The sequence below is a fragment of the Haliaeetus albicilla genome, chromosome 23 (assembly GCF_947461875.1).
Source record: "Haliaeetus albicilla chromosome 23, bHalAlb1.1, whole genome shotgun sequence".
NCBI classification, from domain to species: Eukaryota; Metazoa; Chordata; class Aves; order Accipitriformes; family Accipitridae; genus Haliaeetus; species Haliaeetus albicilla.
In genome coordinates, this window is record NC_091505.1 from 23,722,986 (window position 1) to 23,743,339 (window position 20,354).

Here is a 20,354-nt window from a genome sequence, read left to right on the forward strand (position 1 = left end):
ATAAGCCTGTGAATATACACATGGTTATGTTTTTACAGCAGAATCTCACTAATTCACCCTAACGATTGGGAAACCCACTGAGAAAAGCCAAATGGCATGAGCGAGCAAACAAATAAATAAGATTGAGGATATTTTATTCCAAGATGTATTTTATGCCTTTATTTTGACAAGTATCATGTTGTCAGAATGATTTATGGTATTTTATAGCATACCAGTAAATGCACTGTAGTATGGTTTCTTACAGTAAGAAAGTCTTAGTAACAATAGCTTTCCTTTACCTCTCCTTAAAGCATTTTTGCTGAGAATAAGCCAAGACCGCTAATTTTATAGAAAACATAGGTCTTAGGCTTTCCTTCAGTAAGAATGAGTAACACTCTTCCATTTGCCTGCATCACCTTTGCAGAGGAGGTCGGGATGGCAGCAATTTTCTTGGGTATAGATAGTCAAAACATGTTCAAACAGCTCTGAATCCAGAATCGAGTTTGAATAAAAATGAAATTGTCTATAGGAATTTTGTTGATTATAATCAGTTTTGAGAGAAAACGTGTTCCAATGCATCCTTTGACTTTCATCTCTTGGTATAATGTTGAAGTGTTTCATTTTGATGATGCTGAAGTGTTTTAATTTGTTCAGGTTTCTGGTTGTTTGGGGTTTTTTTTATTTATAGTGTAGTTCTCGTGTTTACTATATGCTTTATCTTACATTTTGTTACATTTGGGTAATTTTAACATTTTCAGACTACCACTGCATATTATTAAAATGTAAAATTTCCATCAAATGTTTTCATAACTTCAGTTTTGCAGGAATCTTTTAAGATTTCATTTCCCTTCCGCGCTCGTGAAAATATTGGAATTCGTCACAGAATAGAAATTCCAGGCTGTGACCATTTGTCCTGTCTTTTATACTTCGGAGTGGTGTGTCGTTCTGCCCTCGGGGGTCTGGAGATGCAATCTTGGCCAACAGACTAACGTATAGGATGCAGGTGGCGTCGTCGGACGTACAGAGAAGGAGAAGGGTTGGGATCCTCTTTTCTTTTCCCTGTGACATCTGTATTGCCATCGGAGAGAATCGTTGTCTCGAACCTCGTTCGAGGGGATGTGTGCGCTCAGATGCCTTCCCCCTCGCAGAGGTTACGGCGCTGTGGCTGGAGTCAGCAGGCTGTCCCGCTCGGGCCGTAGGAGGCCCTTTAGTGGGGAATTAGTTTCCTTTTATCCTTATTCTTGCTCACTTTAAAAACAAAACCCAAAACAAATAGAAAAACAGAAACAGAAACAAAACAAGCAGAAAACCTTGAAAAAGTTTGTTCCAAGGGCATTTTTAGACTAACGATCTCTGCTCGTGTATCTGTTGCTTGCTTTCTTCCTCATTTCTCTAATTTTCTGCTGTGGAGAAACTCGTATTTCAGTTAGATTTTTTTGGCTTTTTAAAAATTGTATTTATTTATAGTCCACTTGATGTCACATTTGCTTTTTAGTGAGCATTGTTATATACAATTTGTGATGCGAATAGTACCCATTGCGTACATTTGGGTAAAAGTTTTTTAATAGATGCGTGTATATGTAATACTGAAGTGCGATGTGCTCGGGAACAGTTTTACCGAGAGGAACCACAGTTCACGATCCCATTTGCGTGTATCGTTCTCCTGTGATGCCATCCTTACCCGCCTCATCTACATGTACAGTAGGCTACGTATCTAAATGCTGCCAGTAGTAAACGTGATGAATTGCCTTACAGTCTTATGTCTGCAAAATGGAGGTTATTAAAAAAATGCGGATGAGCCCAGGGACGTTGAAGAAACCACGCGTTGTGGCTGTAATTGCAATCAGGTCACTTTGCCAGCTGACTGTAACTGCTGGATGTGAGACACGTTCCCGTACTGCTTATGCAGGGAAATAATTTGCACCACCAGTGATGTTGTTGATCTTGAACGAGAGTAGGTAAAACAACAAAAGTGAAGATGGGTCTTGAGTTAATTGCTGTCATGGTCTGAGGGACTTCAAAGGAATTGTTTTACCGGATGCCTCATTAAATGGATTGGATATTTTACTACGCTGAACAGGTGGCTTAAGTGCTCCAAAGGGAAGTGTTTGAAGATGGGAACCACCTCCGGGACTCTCTGTACCCATGAAGCTGCCAGGGCGGAGGGAAGCTCCATCTCCAGGGATGCCCAAGGTGGCCAAGAGGTGCCCATGTGGCAGGGAGGCTTGCAGGAGCTGCAGACCCCAAGCCACCCCAGTGGGGTCCACAGCCTGAGTAGGTCCTTCCCCATTTTGCTGTTTCTTTGAAACATGGGCTCGCGGGACTGATGCTGTGGATGCCACACGGGGCTTGCGTGGCCTCGCGGTGGCTGTGCTGCACGGCCGGGGCTCTGGATGCGATGCCTTTCTTCGCTCCACCAGGGCTTGCTCTGATTTACACTGTGCCTCTTACACAGCTTTTACAGAGCAAGAAGTCATCCAGGAGGAGAGAAGTGCTGTATAAAATCTAATGAAGTAACATTCTAGAGGAAACGTATACAATATTTTGAATATATATATATGCTAAATATTTGTTCTGCTTTTCCTTTTCTTTATTTGCAGTAGAACTGTTAAATTAACAATTGTGGCTTTGACAATAATGGGGGGGTGATTTCCACTGAAAGTACAAAAACTAACATCATGTTGATTTAACACGTACATGTGCTTACACATGTATATTTAAAATGTGATTTATGCATGCTAGATAAGTGGATATTTTGTACACCTTCACATACGTAAGTATATAAACAGTACACAGCATAATTTATGGGAGGGGAGAGCATTTTGGAAAACTGTTGTGGATTGCGGTTAATTCACGCTGCCTATCATCTTGACAATGCTAGGAGGTAGTTATGTACCCTCAGGAGAGCCCCATTATATCCCTGAGAAAGACGTTTCTCCCTGGTTGAGAAGAGGAGGATGGCTGCAGCCATTTTGGGGAGGCTTGCTCAGTTTTGTAGCTACACCACGTGCATGCACGCACGCTGGGACGTGCTTGCTGGCTGCTGTCAAGAAGTTTCTTGCTGACATCAAACATCCCATGGCTCCATCCTCCCTCTAAAATTTTAGCCTGTTCCTCTCGGAAGCCTCATGTACGTAAGCTCTAATGTGTCTGCTGAGACCTTTGCTGCTCTTCCCACCAAATACCAGTTTGTTTGCACAAAGCTATCCAGTCCGTGGTGACAGTTAAAGCTTTGTTGAGCTGCCACATTACCCTATTAAAATAGTGTAGTTTTCTCTACCTCACTTCAGGAGAAGTTTTCGAATGAAATTCCTGTGAATGTCGCATTTTCTATTCACCAACAACCCTACAGCTTGGGTTTGGATAGTCTGCTGCTGAGTGGATTTGCTGGAGTGTGCTGCTTTCTGTAATGACCAATTCTGTTGGCTCTTCCAAAAATTTTGCGATTTATGGAAAAGCGAGCAAAACCCCACACTAGATGGTGACAGCAATACACTGGCCACCGGTTTTCTCTCCTCCTTTATCATGACAAGGGAAGTTCAGATTTTCTCTATCTTTGATTACATAGGGATGCTTACTAATCCCACAGATGTAAAATTGTTTGAAGAGTAAAAGGTTTGAAGTCAACTCAGCTTGCTGAACATCCAAAAAGAGAAAGACCCACCATACAAATCAATTGTTGCCCTCGGGAATGCAGTTATCAGCAACAACAAGAAATGCTTCTCCTTAACTTTAAATCCCAGCAAACAGAAACAACAGAGAAAGGTAAGCTACAAGCAACAAGGCAAGATTTGGGATGCCCTTCTTATGGAAGTACCAGCACCAGAAGACCTAATGTATCTCTAAAGCACTGCTTGCTTTTCACTGAAAATGGATATAAGTTAGGATATAATTTATAAATAAGCATAAGAGCTCTGTAATTTCTGCAAACCAGTGAAAATTAATAAAACCTAGGGCTAGCTATTTGATAAAACTGAGCAGACAAAGTGTGTGTAACTATCCGTAGAGTGGCTGACATGATGAATGATGATGGATCCAAACTCATCTGAAGTACTTTAGGAATAATAGCAGCATAAAGTAATTTCTATAGGGTACTTAAATGTGCCTGAAACAGAACAGTATATTGAAGGTTGCATATTATACCAAGAATGACAAGTATTTATGATTGGAAGCTCTCTGTGTTGGGATTATCATTTTCTGTATACCTATTCTCAGTTCTTTGATCTTTTGACTTAAAGACCCATCCAGAGATGAAAAAAAAAAAAAAAAGAAAAGGCTGATTCCTATAGTTGTACTACAGAGATTGTAAATATCCTCTTACCTCAAGAAACTCAGCAGTGCCTGATACTACACAGGTGTTTTTCTTCTGCAGTAATGAACATCCTCCTTGAGGAAGAGCTGGTGAGAGAGGTGCCTGAGTGGCAGGTAGGATGATGGGCTACTGCTCAGCTCAGCTCAACTCCTTCCTATGAATAGGAAAGAAAAATCCTACCATGTAGTGCCAGTTGCATCCAGTGAGTTTTATGTTAATGCAATTGCAGAAGTAGTTGAGGCATTTTTTTAAAAAAGTGTTTTAATTTACAGTCACAGCATTTGTGGCTAAATGTGGCAGCTGAAGAAAAAGATGGGTGTAAATATACTGAGTTGACAGGGTACTAGAAATCTGTGTAACCACGAGGGGCATGAAGAGGAGTTTTAGAAGTAAAATGCCCCTTCTGCAAAACTTCTGCCTTCCAGTTGTCTTTGTATCTCTGGAGTGTTGTAGCCTTGTTCAAACGAGAGCGAGAGATTTTGATTAAAGGTTTTTCTAAAAGTATGATGAATACAATCTGCATTTGTCTCAGGTTTGGAAGAGGAGAAACTTTTGTGCAATACACAGATTGATTTGCAAGGCCTTAAGGTTTTCAGCTTTCCCTAACCTTTGCTAACAGACTGCAGCAATCTGTTCTTTGAACGTGTTGATCCTCCTAGGTCTGTAAGAGCCTTTGAGACAGAGCTAATTTTTTCAGCGTTGACTATAGAGGCTTGTGATTTTAGATCTGAATGTCCCTTTTTCAACCCTGCTACCAGTGACCCACTGCATAGTAAGTGTCTCGCATTATAAAGTGGTTATTCACAAACGGCTTTGACCAATGCTATCTGGAGGGTGGGAGATGCTTTCCTGGCAATGGGATGCGAACATTGTGGGGCAGATCTTCAGCCAGGATAAAAGTCCTGCTTGGGCACTGCGGCTCAATGGACGTCTGTTAATTCATGTGGAAAATTCACGACCCCAGCGAGATCACAAAGTTCAGTGTCCTTGACTGAGTGCGATACTTTGCGGTCAAGATTGAAACGTCTTTCTTCCTATAATTCCCTTGAATTTCAATTTTTCTATAAGTGCTTTAAGTTGTTTTACACCAAAACCTATGGTATTCTCCAAGAAACCTTTGGGGAATGTTCCCTGTGTTCTTCCTTTCTCTTTTATTAGGTTACTGCATTTCCATAGGAGTAGGAATATCGAGCCCAGCGAGATCACCTGGATCCTCTGCTTATAAGCTGTATTCATCGTGCGCAGAGGTTAAACTCCACTGATGCTGGTATGGCCATTATTACCGTAGCGACCATTCGGGACTTTACTTGCTTATTCTTGGAGAGCCTCGATCTTTTATTTTTAATTTCGTTACATCGAGATTTTGAGGAAACTCTCCTAACTGAAGGAGTGCCCTCTAACAACCATGTCTGGAGGACAGTCCGGGGGGCTGCTTTGCCTGCCAAGGATGTGCTCTGGGCACTTTTGTGTTTTTGTAGTGAGTTGAAAGGTGGAATTGCCTTGTGCTGGAACGAATCCCCCCGAGCAGAGGATTTGCAGGGCTCCTCTGCACCGGTGCAGTGCAGCCAAGCGCTCTTCAGGCGGTGCAGCTTTCCTCCGCTCCTTTTGAGAGCATGTGAGGTATCTGGAAAAATGAATCATCTGTGCTTTACGTGCAGCCTGGCACAAAACCTTTCGTCCTTTTCTACAGGAGTATTTTTCTTCTCTTTGGGGACCTGACTGCAATTAATACTGTAGTTGCTGTGCACCTCTTGAGGCAAAGGTAATTTGACTTGAATTAAAAAAACAAAAACAAGAGGGTAAGATGCAGTGAAGGAGAGCATTAACCTGGCAACAGCAGCGACCATCAGCATCACTTCGCTCTCGGTTACGTAGGAATTGGGTAGATGTGTATGAAGCTTTGCTATAGCACCAAAATGCCTGTTTTCAGCCAGCAAACATGCCCTTTGTCCACCAGTTAAAAAATGTCAGCTGAGGATCTCCCTCTTCCTTTATAATCCTCGGCCCCGATCCCATCAACGCTGGAGGCAAAACTGCCTATGGCGTTGGTGGTGGCAGGCGTGGAGCGCGGTCCCACGAGGCTCCCTGACTCCTGTCTCATTAACACCTGGATTACTTCGCCCTTTAATCCAGTCATCAGTACCCGAACGCAGACGCGTTTCACAGCTTTGCCATGTTTGATTGATTCTGTTATTTGTATATGCAGCTGTACCACTGTCTTTATTTATTTATTTTTTAATATATTGCACAGATGCAAACAAATGTATCTCAGAGACCTTCCCCCCTTTCCAGACAACTTCTCATCATGCCTTCTACTGGGCAGTCAGGAGAAGTTATCTTTACTACTGGGGATTTTATCAACTTGAAATCTAAACAATTAAAAAGAAGCAGTTTCAGGCAGTAAGGTGGCCCTTGAATGCCTCAGTCAAGTTTTGCATTTATGCACTGAATTTTTCATTTCTTTTTTGCTTGATTTTCTTCCACTTGTTACTTTATGTGAGTCCATATAAAAGAGGAAATGGACTGTTGAGGAGGAAATGTGGAAGCTGCTGGTACAGAAAATGCTGTCAAATGCAGAAAGCAAGCAAATGGACAGAGGTTTAGTATTTCCCTGCCCATCCCTTCCAATCTCTTTTGTTAATAATGGCTTTCCTTATTACTTAAAGCAATTGCAGATCTAGAAAACAGCAGAAAAGCTTAACTTTAGAAATTCTACTATTCAATGTGTGAGTAAACTTCCCCCTTGAAATGGTCTGTCACCCTGCATGCAAAGATTCAACTTAGAAATGATATCTATATGGAGTTCAATGTTGAAAAGGTGTTGGGAGCATGTCACAGTCACGAGCAGCATGCATTATAAATAGTTACAAGTTTATTGATAATAAGATTTGTGGGTGGTTGTTCATAAACCATCTAATGTTCTATTGGACCTTAGAAATCGGTCGGCTCAAGAACTTGGAAGCCAGGATCTGTTCCTAGCAGTAAGCCCATTGAATATAAAGCCCTGTACTTATTTGAGAGCCATTTGTGTCATTAGCAGGTTATTTAGAGCCAACAATTTTAGCTGTAGGCATGCAATGACCCTTTTCCCAAACATGACCCCAGAGCATGGCAATGCTGCATGGCAATGCTCCCTAGTCTTCCTCCTTTTCACAAGGGAGAAGCCTTAGCTCCAAGCCAAGGTCAGCCCTGTTGTCTCTCCTAGTGTACCTTGTATGCTGCATTTTCTTGTTTGTGCTATTTTGCCCTTCTCCAGCAGAAGGTGTGGTAGCCCTTTAGTAGAGCGCTGTGGAAGTAGCCTTGGGTCCTCCTTTCTCAACTGATGAGTGGCCTGCTTGAGATGCTCCCTTTTCTGTTGGCCTAAAAATAAGAATTACATTGCTCTGTTGCAGTCACGTCTCTCAGTCAGTGAACAGAGCTTCTTGAAACCAGCAGGCTATACTGTATATTCAAGCTTCCTAGATTCCATTAACATTTTGTTAATGAAATAGTGCTTTGTCAAAGAGTCTTGAAAACTTAAAAGGGTATTTAAGCTTCTTCCATGAGTCAATACCATGTAATGTCAACATTACCACGAAGGGATAATTCAGAGATGTCACACAAAGCATGTGTTATGCCATTTGCAGTCTAGGAAAACAGCTCAGCATTTATGTTGTTTAATCCATCTTCAAAAATCTTTTGTTCTGAAAAAGTTTGAGATCAATCTTGTCAGTATTTACTGACACAAAGCTGATGTAAGTCGCTGTGCTCCTATTGACTTCATCTGAGTTGTAACGATTTACCCCAGCCTCAAATTAAGCCCAAATTAGGCATATGAAGAACTTGATATCCAACTTTTAAGGAATATAGAGCTGAATAGCACACATCCTGCAAATGAAAAGGTGGGTAAAAGTAGAGTGAAGTAAATAGTTTGCAACATTGTGGGACAGTACATACACAATTTGAAGAGACTTAAACGCAACATTATCCAAAACTTTGCATTTATGAAATAACGTACTTCTCTGGTTAGAAGCAAATAGGACATACAGAAATAGAGAGTTCAGATCTGAGCTCTGGCAGTGAGGCTGGGGACATGGGGGCTGATTTCCCAAATGTATGTGCTATAGTGTCCCGGGTTTATGTCATGGTCACAGTGAGTCTGGTGAAGGTACATGAAATCCCTCCTTCCATTCCTCCTTCCTTCCTTTTTTTAGTAATTTTGTAATTGTACCTACTGTGTAAGGAAGTTGTTTCATCCTACTGGACATTGCAGTAATGCTGTTTGTTTTACCTTTGTACTTTTAAAACCTTTTCCATTAGAGCTCTATATAATTGATGTAGTTGAATGTAATGAAAGGTAGCCTCAACTTTCTTTGAAGAAGATAGACTGCCTTAATTCATACTTGGCTGAATCTGAAATGCTTTCCCGTGGTTATTTCTTAGCTGCGTTAAATCTGTTTCAGTTTCCAACTTCGCAGATACGTGGGGTCAATTCTGCAATACGTAAAGTGATGTAAAGTTCTTTAAAAATGCTTCACATATTTTGGTGGCCCAGGTTTGTATTTAGTTCACATTCAGGATTTTTCTTTCAAACTAGGCATCATGGAGAGAGGCAGCATCGCAGACCTGCTGGAGGAGCTCAGCAGGAGAAGAGCCAGCACCGTGCCGACGATGTGAGTGAGTGGGGGAAAATAGTCCTAATGTTGTATTACTGCTGGTGGGTCAGGTACACTGGGGTAATTTGCAGGTTCTTTCTGAGTACAGGATACTTTCTGGCTTGATTGCACACAGCGGGAAGAAAAATAGTACGAGGCTCTTCATTTGTACTTTTACGCTGTTTTACAACCTGGGAAACATATGGGGCATAAACCAATTGCTCTTTCTGTGAAGACCTATGGAGGGCTTGCAGCCTCATTGCTCCAGGTGAGGTCACTGCAAGAGCAACAGAAGTGAGAATAAGATATGGAAAAAAGGAAACACACTGCAAATACAAGCTTTGGAATCCTCTGAAAGCAGGTTGTACAGCATAGTGTGTGTTCTAGCTGCCTTAGGGTATGAAAGGGTCTCAAAATGGTGAGCTCTTCTTGAGACATGCCTTGTAGCAAATTACGCTATATGTGAGTATATGTAGTACATGCATAATTTTACAATTGAATTAAATTTTGGAATTATCTCCCAGATCCCAGTATATTTGATCAGGTGTTTTACAGGAATAATACATTTGCTAAGTAGGAAAATTTGAAAAAAACCAAATGTTACATAAGAAGCGGAATCAGGCATAAAGTTTATGATCCGTCTTGGCCTGCTGTTACAAACCGAACTTGGAGTAAGCACGCTGAATCTGAAATACTGCAGTCAGCACTGCAGCAAAATGAAGCATGTGGCAACGGAGGAAATGTTTAATTGAGTTCAAAAGAGAAACAAAACAAGGTACTTCTAATAAAAAAAAAAAAAGATACAGGGAGTAATGAGACTGTATATGTGAAGTGCCATTCAGACAAAGACTGTCCCAAAAGCTTTACAGCTTTTAATAAGACAACTACAATATGTGCATTTTAATCAAATATTTAAAAAAAGAAAAAATAAGTCCTTGAAGACAGTAGGTACTGAGGAACTATTACAGATGGTAGAAACTGTATACGAAGATGGGGTTTGTATCTGCAGCAGTGAATGTTTGAAGGCAGAGGGAGGTGGCTAGCATCAGATGTGCGATGGCAGTGGGAGCAGGGACAGACCCTGCTAACTTGGGGCAGTGGGATAAATTCCCATGGATGCAACTGCCCTCTCTCAGTAGCAAATAGGAGACTTCCTTGCAGTTGCAGAGCTACTTATTTCTTATCAAAAAGCAGGCATTACAAAGATTTAATCTGAATAGTTTTTTTTTTTCAAAAAAGTCAAGTGCCTGATACAAAGCCTCCACAAATAATCTGCAAGGCTATTATACTTCTGCTTCTCTTAAAAACCCACTTCTGATTTCCTTAACCTCATCAATGACATCAAACGTCTGTTGATCTGATCGTGATGTGAACCTGCACCTCTCCTTGTCTCAGTTATCCATGTATAAAATGAGGAGAACAATACTTTCTTCCCTACTTTTCTGTTTCCCATGTAGATGGTAAATTCTAGGGAAAGCAGCTCTGTATTACTCTGTGTTTAGACAGTGCCCATCCTAGCAGAGCCCTTATGTTATCCAGGGGCTTCCAGGTCTGACCACAGAACAGATAATTGTAATTTCTGAACCAAGCAGGATATTTCCTCTATACGGCATTAAATTGGGTAATTGAAGGAAATCAGTGTTTTTACCGCTCTGTCATGTATTAAACACCTGCTTATTGTAGTTCCCTTGTTTCAGGTGGTTTGAGCAGAGGTCTGTGGTGGTCCAGCTCATTGGAAACTTTCGTGCTCGAACCAGGAGGGTGCTATAGACAGAGCTAATCTGCGAGTAAGTTTTCTGGAGGCCATTATGTCTCCTACAGTTTTGGTTTTTTTTCTAAAGGAGGCATTGCTCTGTATGTGTCTGTGTGTGAGGGAGAGAGAGAAAGAGCATTGCCTAGAGGGCTTCAGTTATCACACTGCCTAAATATCCCTTATTTTTAGTTGGAGTCTTCTGAATATGAGATCCCACTACAGGTAGGTGAAGTGACCTCTTCGGTTTTGAATCTGCTCTTCTCTGGCAGATGCAAGGCTGCGGCTTTGAACAGGAACCCCCTCCTGCTCCATGCAAAGCTCTTTGAATTGCCCCTGATATGCTTCTAAGGCTCCCCGGTTGCGTGCGAGGCACTTTGAAGATGAATGCCCCAGCAGAAGGAAAACATGAAACAAAACTTACTCCCTTATGTCAGAGTGAGCAGCAGATTTCTCAAAGATCCTCAGTACAATGGTTGCTCTTTGGTGGGTGAGAGGAAATAGGCTGGTTCACCAACTTGTACAAGCAGAACAATATTGCACAGGGCTATCCATTGGGTGGTAGATCAGGTGAAAGAAAGGCGTTTGGGGGTCTCCACAATATTCAAGTCTGCCAAAACTTACTTCAAGTTGGCTTCATTGGAACTTACCTGATGAAGACAAATTTATTATTATTAATTTTTCTTCCCCCCTGACGTTTGCTATGTTTTCAAGTCGACAGATATGCCATGTCCTCTTGAGGGGGAATATTTTTCTCTGTCTCCATGAAAATCATCACAGCTCAGCTCCTTAGACTATATGTAACTGTCATAATTTTCTGGTAATTTTGGACATGACCTAGAGTCCTGGGAGCTGGAGGGCCTGTGGGTCCTTGGGAGAGTGGTGAAATGGTAGGAAGTTTTCTCTTATCTGTCCAGTTCTGAATATTTCTGTGACCATTGGCATAAAACTACCAGTTAATGTGTTTTTTAAACCTGATGGATCAGTTCTTCTGGCTCAGCTGAGTGGTCATGTATGATCCAAAGCTTTTTGTTACCATCAGATGAAGGAACCCATTTCTTTGAGGGGTTAATGGGCTTATAATGTAAATAATCGAACAGATGTCCCAGGAGAGACTAGATGTAGAAACAGAAGGGAAAAGCAACAGTAAAAGAGATTTTTTTTTTTAAAAAAGAGATTGGTTAATAGAGATTGGTGATATTCTTCTCACCTCTTTTGGATGACTACTACAGTGCAGATGCGTGAACTCCATGTAAAGTAAAGGAGGAAAAGCAGAACGCTCTGGGCCACAGTTCTTTTCCATATATGATAGATCCCTCTTCCTTCCAATCAATTAATTGCATCCTAAAAACATCTATTTCTCACCATTGACTTTAAAGGGATTTTAGATGACTAGCTCAGATATAGCTGTCTACACAGTAAGTGATTAAAGTTGGGTTAGATGAGCTGGCAGACTACATGGATTTTTTTCTTCCTTCATGCAAACACTAAATCAAAAGGCATCTCATCAGAGTATTATAAAATACAGCCTTCAGAGGGATAGTCTTCTACTTCCATATTCTGGCATCTGAAGGGAGGAGGGAGACTCCCATCAATTTAGAGAGAGGTAAAGATTTCATCTCCCTCTAGAAATCATGGCCATAATGGGAAATTCAGACATTTATGAGATTTGCTTAGTCAAGGCATAGCTGAGCATGTGGATGTTTCTGTTTGTCTTTATAGTATTATAGCAAAAGCAGAATAAAAGACTAATTTAGGGGGTATTTTTGTTCTCTCCTCCCCCCCCCCCCTTTTTAAATGCTACTGGCCCAACACGTACCTGGGGGCAGATACAGTCTGTGTGACCTTATAAACTAAACCCCTTGCCAGCCATCTCCCTGTGACTGCAAAATAGGGATAAACTGTAGGTGTTTATTAGTGGAAACCTCCCAAAAAAGCATTTACCAATGCACCAGAGAGGAATTCTCACAAAAAACCCCATGCAAGTTCTGCCTGGTTTATGTTTGAATTTTAAAAACGGGTAAGGTCGTAAGTGATTTAAGCAAGTTTCTGGCAATTGGTGAATATTCCCCTTGGGTTTCAAAAGTTGGCAAACCTGATACATACTATATGTATGTGGTTTAGGTCTATATGAATTTCAAGGACAAGAGAGAGCAAAGCAAGGGATGACTTATTTTAGTTTTAAGTCAGAAGGTGACTCACTTGTGACACTGCACATGTATTTGTTTCCTCTAAATGTTAATTTCTTGACATAATGGGTAAAGTATCAAATTATTATTTAAACATACAAACAAAGCGAGTGTCCCTTTTCCTATCTGTAAGTAATGTTCTTCTGCCAAATAATAGGCATGGCTGTATTTTTTCCTAATTGAATCTGCATATCTTTTCCTCTGGTAGTCCACTGCCGAATATTGATGGTTGCAATAATTGGCTCTTTATTGGTATATTGTGTTTTCTCTGGGATGTTTCAACTTTCTGCAGTAAACCCTTTTCAAGTTTCTCTTCTTTTATGGTATGGTACTTACAAAAGTTGATAATTCTGGTGGAACTGTGGGACTGGGAATAAGAGTCAGTATTTTGATTTGTTGTGCAAGTCATGTATTGGTAGCTGGTACCTCTCCTTTTATCTTTTCTAGTAGAAATAGCTCAGTTGTTACTGACTATATTTAGCAAGCAAACTCAATCTTTCTCCTCTATCTGTTTTCTTCTATTTGTCCCTAGCTTGAAGGGTTGGTGCACTCGATGGTGGATAAATGCAAAAAAAAATCTAATAATGCCTTTCTAATATACCCATTTATCTGGTATCATATTTTATTTTAACTCTTAATGCAACTGTATAATCATTGCTCCATTGCTATAATTGGTTTTCGAAGTATATTTGTGCCATTTAATTACGTCTATAGCATTTCTATAAGCTTATTCAGAGTAATTAGTAATCTTATAATTTTTAGTGGAATCATATTTTATATCCACTGTGCTCATTTTTCTCTTCAAATTCTTCAACACATTTGCACCAATTTTGCTTTTTACATTGGAATTTCTGGCATAAATAATCATTAAGATTTTTTTTTTCCCCACTGTGAATGTGAACAGAGTCTAATCCAGCTTTCATTGAAGTCAATGGTAATCTTTTCATTTACTTCAGTGGAAACTGGATCAAGCTAATAGGTTGCAAATTGCATTCAAGGCAAAGTCACATCTTATCATGGAAATCATTGTGTAGCAAAGCACGGTGTATTGATGGAAGACACAAAATAGCTGATTGTTTCCAGATTTTCTTGCCAGATAATTTATAGATTGTCTTTTCCAGCTTTATTAGTATTTAGCTCATAAGTTATGGCATTGCAACGGTTTTTAAAATATTAATTTTAACCTGGTCTTTCTGACAAATTAAAACCCCCTTCCAGTTAAATATCTTTACAAAAAGGTCTAGAACTTTGCTTTCCAGACACCAAGTTAGCTATCTGTTAATCTCAATTAAGATAGCTTGAAAGTGGGCTTTTTTTTCAGTTTTTAAAAAATAGATTTTCTTCTTTTTAATTGAAAAATAAACATTGGATAATTTTTTTTTACCAGCTCTCTGTTGTGTCACTTCAGAGCTGTGTCAGTTCGTTAATATAATTGGTCCTCTTGCTGCTGCATATGAAAACCTGTAAGCACTTCCATCTAAAAGTGTAATTCTAGCAAATTACATTCCCAAGTAGGCACAAATTTATGATGTTCACTTTTTCCAACATTTTAATCATTTTAATTTTGCAACTGTGGGGTGCTAACTATATGTGCCAAATCAGATATTTTTTTTTTTTTTAACTACTGTAACTTGCTTGTTAAGGAGTTATTTTCTCTTCTGCACTGCTCCCACTCTGTTGATTAGAGGTTTGTTGCTTTGGTAATGCATCTCTCTCCTTCAGGCAGTTAATGATTACAGACAACTCTCTAACCTATAATTTTGGGGGAAGGTTATCGAGAACGTGATATGGCAACAATTGTAATTGTTTCTGCAGCTTAGAAATGTCTTTAGTCTTTGCTGGCCAGGTATCAGGTCCTGGGGTTTAGAGTGGAAGTGGTGCTGGTGTCCAGGATTAAAGACACTTTCCTGTGTTAGTTATTCCCAAATCATGCCAGGTTGTAAGGTTAGGAAAAACATTGTGAAAGATGGTAAACTGCTATTTAATTCTTAATAAAATGTCAATACAAATGATGCCTATTCCAGCCCAGGCAGAAGGTGACCTTCGTAGGCTTGAGGATGGAGCCCCTTGGACCTCCAAGGAGAGATGCTCAGCCGATGGAGGGGTGGCCCGTAACTCCTGGCATGATTTTAGAGCCTCAGGAGCATTTGTGAGCTGGAGCATCTTCAGTTTCAGATGGCACTCATTCATTCGTCCAGCCTTTTGATTGAAAATGGATCGATTGAACAATTTGTATTGGACATTTTGTTATTCTTCCAGCATGGAGAAGAGTTGTTTATGAGCCTTATATGGAAAAAAACCCTTAACTTTAGTAATTTCATTACTAATCATTTGAATGGAGCAGTGTGAGCACCCGTGCACCTGAAATTCAAATCCTAAATAGTGCAGTTATTTGCATATTGTATGTGGGTGCTTTGCCACTAACACTAATGGGAGCCACGTTCCCACTTGATGGGGGAACACCTCATCAGAGGTTGGATTTTTCCAGTGGATGCGTATGAGCAATTTGTACTGAAATTTTGTCAAAAAATGACTAGTGTTTTGCCACTTTAGAACCATGGAAACATCACAATGTTCTTTTAGAAATGACTCCACAAATTAATTGCAAATTACTTATTAATGAAACAAATATTCAGCTGTCACTTGAACGAAACTTCACGATATGCTTAATGATTATTTTTTGAGAAAACACGTTTGTGTTTGTTTGATCTGCCTAATGTTAACAGCGGTAGAAAAAAAGGAAAGCATTTGGTGTCGGAGCGGAAACTTGAAACTGGCAAAAAGGAGGAGAGGAAAAATATCAGCCAATAACTGCAAAATAGGTGAAAAGCCCAAAGAAATAGCAGATCCCTAACAATTACGTTGGAAAGCTGCTCCCCCAGGCAGCCCTAGTTTAGGTAATGAGGGTAAAATATGGTGATGCAGGCAGGGAAATCTGGCAGCGGAGGTTTTCACAGTAATATTAATTCAGCCGCATTCCATGTCTGTAAAATGAGCATGAAAGAATTCGCCTCATATGGGCTGGGTAAATGTTTGCAAACTGCAGAGAGACTCTCAAATGAATGTGAAATATCATCTGCAGTTCTGCAAATTGTAATAAAAATAAAGGCTGCCAATTAGGGAATGTGGATTCCTCACGGCTCTGGCGTTGGTCTGGGACAACATCGCCCAGCTTCCTTGCGCAGACCTTCTCTTCCCCACTTGAACCAGTTGAGCAGTGATGAGCCCGGTGGGACCTTCATGGGTGACCGTGGTGCACCCACGGGGGATTTTTCCACAGGCAGCTCGCTGAAGCCGTGCGTTTTTTCCTGTGCGCTCTCCATTGCAAGGGGCAGGTATAAATAGGTAATAAAGCCTTTACGCTCTTTGCTGCGCTCCTGATGCTGTTTACAAGAGCGGGAACACGGGGCAGTACATGAGCGCGGCAGATAACGCCCGCGTTTCGAACACATCTCAGGTGTCCTTCTGCTGGTGCTGCTAAATTATTTACCGCTCGGCAAGCGTGTGCCTGCATGAGATATTTAAAGGAGGGAATCTGAGGTGAAACCCCATCCGTTTACCCAGAGCTGACACTGGAATATTCATTATCACATTAAATCTAACCGCAATGAAAATGAAGGCTTCCGTTGATTATGTGCTTGCATAAAAGACTTCTTTGGTGGCAAGCCTGTGTGCCAGAGATCTGAATATAAAATCTAGTAAGTGGAAACCATTCTCTTTATGGTAAATTTGCCTTCTTGGAAGTTATGAGACTTGGCAGGTTTAAATTATATTTTAAACCCGCGGTGGATTATATGATTTTTCTAACTGGCCACAAGCAATAGTAGATGAGCACACATCACACGTGCCCAATCCCAGCCAGAGGCATGAGTCAGGATTTCCCATGCAAAATAAAAATAAGTGCAGAATTGATACCCAGAGAGTGGTACATATTTATCTCAGTATAATGTCAGTTTTGCAGGGTTGGTGCAGAGGTCTCCTCTTCTGGCATGCTGGGGTGAACAGCCCTGCCTGCAGACACCCGCCTTTGCTTCTCCCCCTTCACCCCGAGTTCGTGCCAGACCAGAGTGAGCAGCACAGCTTGGAGAGGTGTTTGAGGAACCCTTTGGATTTATGATTGCGGAAAATTTCAGTAAAATGCATGGGATTGGCTCCAAAAGAGACACGAGGTATTTCCTCCCTCTCTTCATCCATCCCTTGCTCCCTCCCTGTCTCCCCCTTCCACCAGGGATCCTGTTAAATTTAAAGGCTGAATTAAATCTTCTCTGGGAGGCAGAGAAAATAATAGAAATGATGAGATGAAACACTTTGAAAGGCCGCCTCTTGAGCAGGTTGTCCCACTGGGAAACAGGAGGGCTGGTTGTTCCAGGCCGCTTAGGTCTGTAAATGAGCTTCAAAGAAAAATGGCATAGCGAGGGCTGGGCTCGGTGGAGGTGGGCATGGACAGAAAGGTGAGGATAAAACCTACTTCTGTTAATGCTAAGAATGATGATTCACTCACAATTTATTGAAATATGCAACTGATTGCATCAGCACAAATAATTAAAAAAAAATCAAGGTCCTCTGTGCCATAATACTTACAGCAGACTTTCTACTTTGGCAAACGACATGTAAGAAACAACATGCTTAGAAGCCAGGCTTGCCTAGTCATAAATGGTGATTGATAAAGCTTGATTTGGAGCATGGTTGCAATGAACCCATCGTCTTCCAGAAAATCATGAGCTTTTTTTCTCAGAACGCTGGAGATACTTTATGGCACATTCTTCTCTTTATGCCTCCTGTTTTAATCTTTAGTTGGAAATGTATTTAGCGAGCAAGAATAAAACATAAACATACAGTAGATACAAAAGTGCCAAGCACCTTTAGCTTTCACTGATGCTTGCAGAGAGCATAGACAGAAACAAAATGATCTGTAACTGTAACTGAGAGGCAAAAAAAAAATAAAATCTATATTTAATCAACATTTAAAGGAGGAATTACATGTGCCACAAATCCCCTTTTATATTGCACTTAAAATCCCCTTACCTGCCCTTTAGTTTTCATGGTTTTCCTTATCTTCACTGTCACTTAATCATATTTCAACAGGATTTGCTTCCTCACTGCCCATCTGCTCTTCCTTTCTAGTGCCACGTTAATGCCAGAACACCATCCCACTAGTTTCCTTCTACCACGCTTTGATGTCAGACACCTGGGGATTTGTTTTTTTTTTCATTCAGGTTCAAACAGAAAAGAAAAATACCTGGTTTGTGGGAGTGACAGATGCTATTTTCAAATGTAAATGTCCAGAGCTAGGGCAGGGGAATAACGGGAGGCAAACGCAACTCTTGTTTGACTCCTGTCGACGTTGAGTGTTGGTCATGGGGGAGCAGCATCACCGGGACCCGATGGCCATGGTCTGCCCTGCTGCTGGCCATGGCAATGCTTCTCCTGGCCCCGGAGGAGGATGCAGGCAGTGTCCTCTGCATCAGGTCTGTGCTAGCAGGAGGGTCTTCCTCGGAGGATATTAAAAATATTAATCAACGAGTGGAGAGGGCAAGGCTGTGTTCTTCTCTGGACACCCACTTTGCTTGCGTGGGTTGCCCAGTTAGATCTGTGTTTGCTGAATTAGAGGCATCATTTTGAGATTCTTCATGTGTTTTATTAATCCTGAAAGTTTTGAATTATATACATCTGTCTTATTTTCAAAGTTAAGGAAGACTTTGTATATTGTGTCTTACTAGTTTAGGAGCATAATGGTGTGGATAGGTCTCCTTGAAAGGGGAGAATATTTGTCTTTCAGCATTGACAGGAACTCTCCCAAAACAGTTATGTGCTGCCTTCTGTGCTAACAAACTTAAAAAAAAAAATTATAAATCCATTCTGATTCATCATGTAACTGTGAGTTAGTCCTTGGATCACTGGTTGGAAAAGGTCTGTGAATATAGCTGGGGGTATTATCCTCTCTCTCACATCACTGCTGGGCGTTAATCTCTCATGATAAGTCATAAGAAAATGTATTTTTTAAAGATATTCAATGTCTGCAGTGGCCAATAGTTGAACCTCTGATCTTGAATTATTTTTTAATTAAACATAAAGGTTTTTTCTTTATAAAAAGTGCCCCAAAGTGCGGTTAATCCAAATTCTGACGAGTCTGTGCCAGCAGAAGTCGGTCTTGCTTTTTTCAAATAATATTTGCATCATATCTCACAAAGCCGAGCATGGAGCTGCCTTGTTACAGGAACCGAGAAGGTCCTCTCTATCACAGTGCTGAGGGCCACAAGCTCAGAAGATGCTTCTTCGTGCTCAGTGCTGTAACAGCAAAATACATGAGAAATCGGGTCTGCCAAAGCAGTGCCAGAGGCTCACCCCCCAGCAGGGCTCTGCCCTTCCCCTCCCGGAGGGTGGCGACTCTTGACTTTCTTCAGTTTGGCGTTGCACAAACTGGTTTTGGTGGGAGCGAATCCAAAAGAGACAGGTAGCACCAGAGTACAGCAAGGGAGGGGGCACAGGGGGTTGTTGTTGTTAATACTGTTATTGTTATTATTATTTACTAAAGGCTGGCTTGTTTTGAATCTTAGAAATACCTTCTGTCAGAAAAGTAGAAAACAAGTTTTAAATGTTGACTTTTAATTCTACTTTGTTTATTAGAGCAAAGACTGTTAGTTCTGTTTTACTAATATCTTGTAAGTAAATATAGTGAGAACATTCAGTGTGACAGAGATGATTAAGATGATTAACCATTGAAATTTGGTTCCACACTGAGCACATAAGAAGGAAGAAAAAGATGGCAGTTAATACATTACTATAATAGAAACACTACTAAAGGTAATAATAATGGTTCTCTATTATTTACGGTTAATTTTAGAAGAAAGAGAGTCCATTTTGGGCCCAAAGCAGTAGACAGAGCATTGAAGGAGGGGAAAAGCCTTTTAACAGAGTAGAAATTTCACTTGTGAGCTGTAAAAGGAAGTTGAGCTGAATAGTGAGAAAAATTCAAAAAGATAAAAACGATTTCAGTTTGGTAGTTCTTCACTGGTTCTGCAGTTTGGCAGCTGTCAACATCTCAAAATATCATCTCACCCAAACTGTTGAAAGAAAGAAACCCTTTGATTTCTCCCTTGAGACTCCCAAGCTGAAAATGGACTCTTTGTAGTCTCAGCCTCATTTCAGGCAGGTTTTTTTTTTTTTTTTTTTTAAAACATTCTTGCTGGCAGAAACAACTAATTTATAAATAGAGTCTCTGTTAATTAAATAAGTTTTATCATTTTAACTTGCCTTTTAAAATGAAAAACAAAGTAAATCTCTAACATTTTCTTCTTTATTATGAATCTTAAGGGACTGAGCATCATATTCTTGCATCATTAATAATGCAAATTAGTTTTTGTTTGGGTCTCATATAAGTTTATAGTTAGAAGTAAATATTTAAAGCACAGCTCTGGGATATTATATCATGTATAGCAGAAATTTTACTTTATAGTTATTGAAAGTTAATGTAAGAAAGATGGGAGGCA

At 40.5% G+C, this 20,354-nt stretch overlaps 1 long non-coding RNA gene across 8 annotated transcripts in view; it reads left to right on the plus strand.

The window, feature by feature from the left end:
• Positions 1-20,354, plus strand: part of LOC138690756 (uncharacterized) — an 87,019-nt gene that overhangs the window by 41,264 nt on the left and 25,401 nt on the right. For 5 of the 8 annotated variants that reach the window (XR_011329534.1, XR_011329541.1, XR_011329538.1 and 2 more), the window contains 2 exons: positions 8,868-8,943; positions 10,623-10,712. This is a non-coding gene — a long non-coding RNA (uncharacterized lncRNA). Of the gene's footprint in view, positions 1-1,493; positions 2,173-8,867; positions 8,948-10,622; positions 10,713-20,354 lie in introns of those variants that run through there. The other 3 variants (XR_011329540.1, XR_011329539.1, XR_011329536.1) reach the window with 3 other exon arrangements.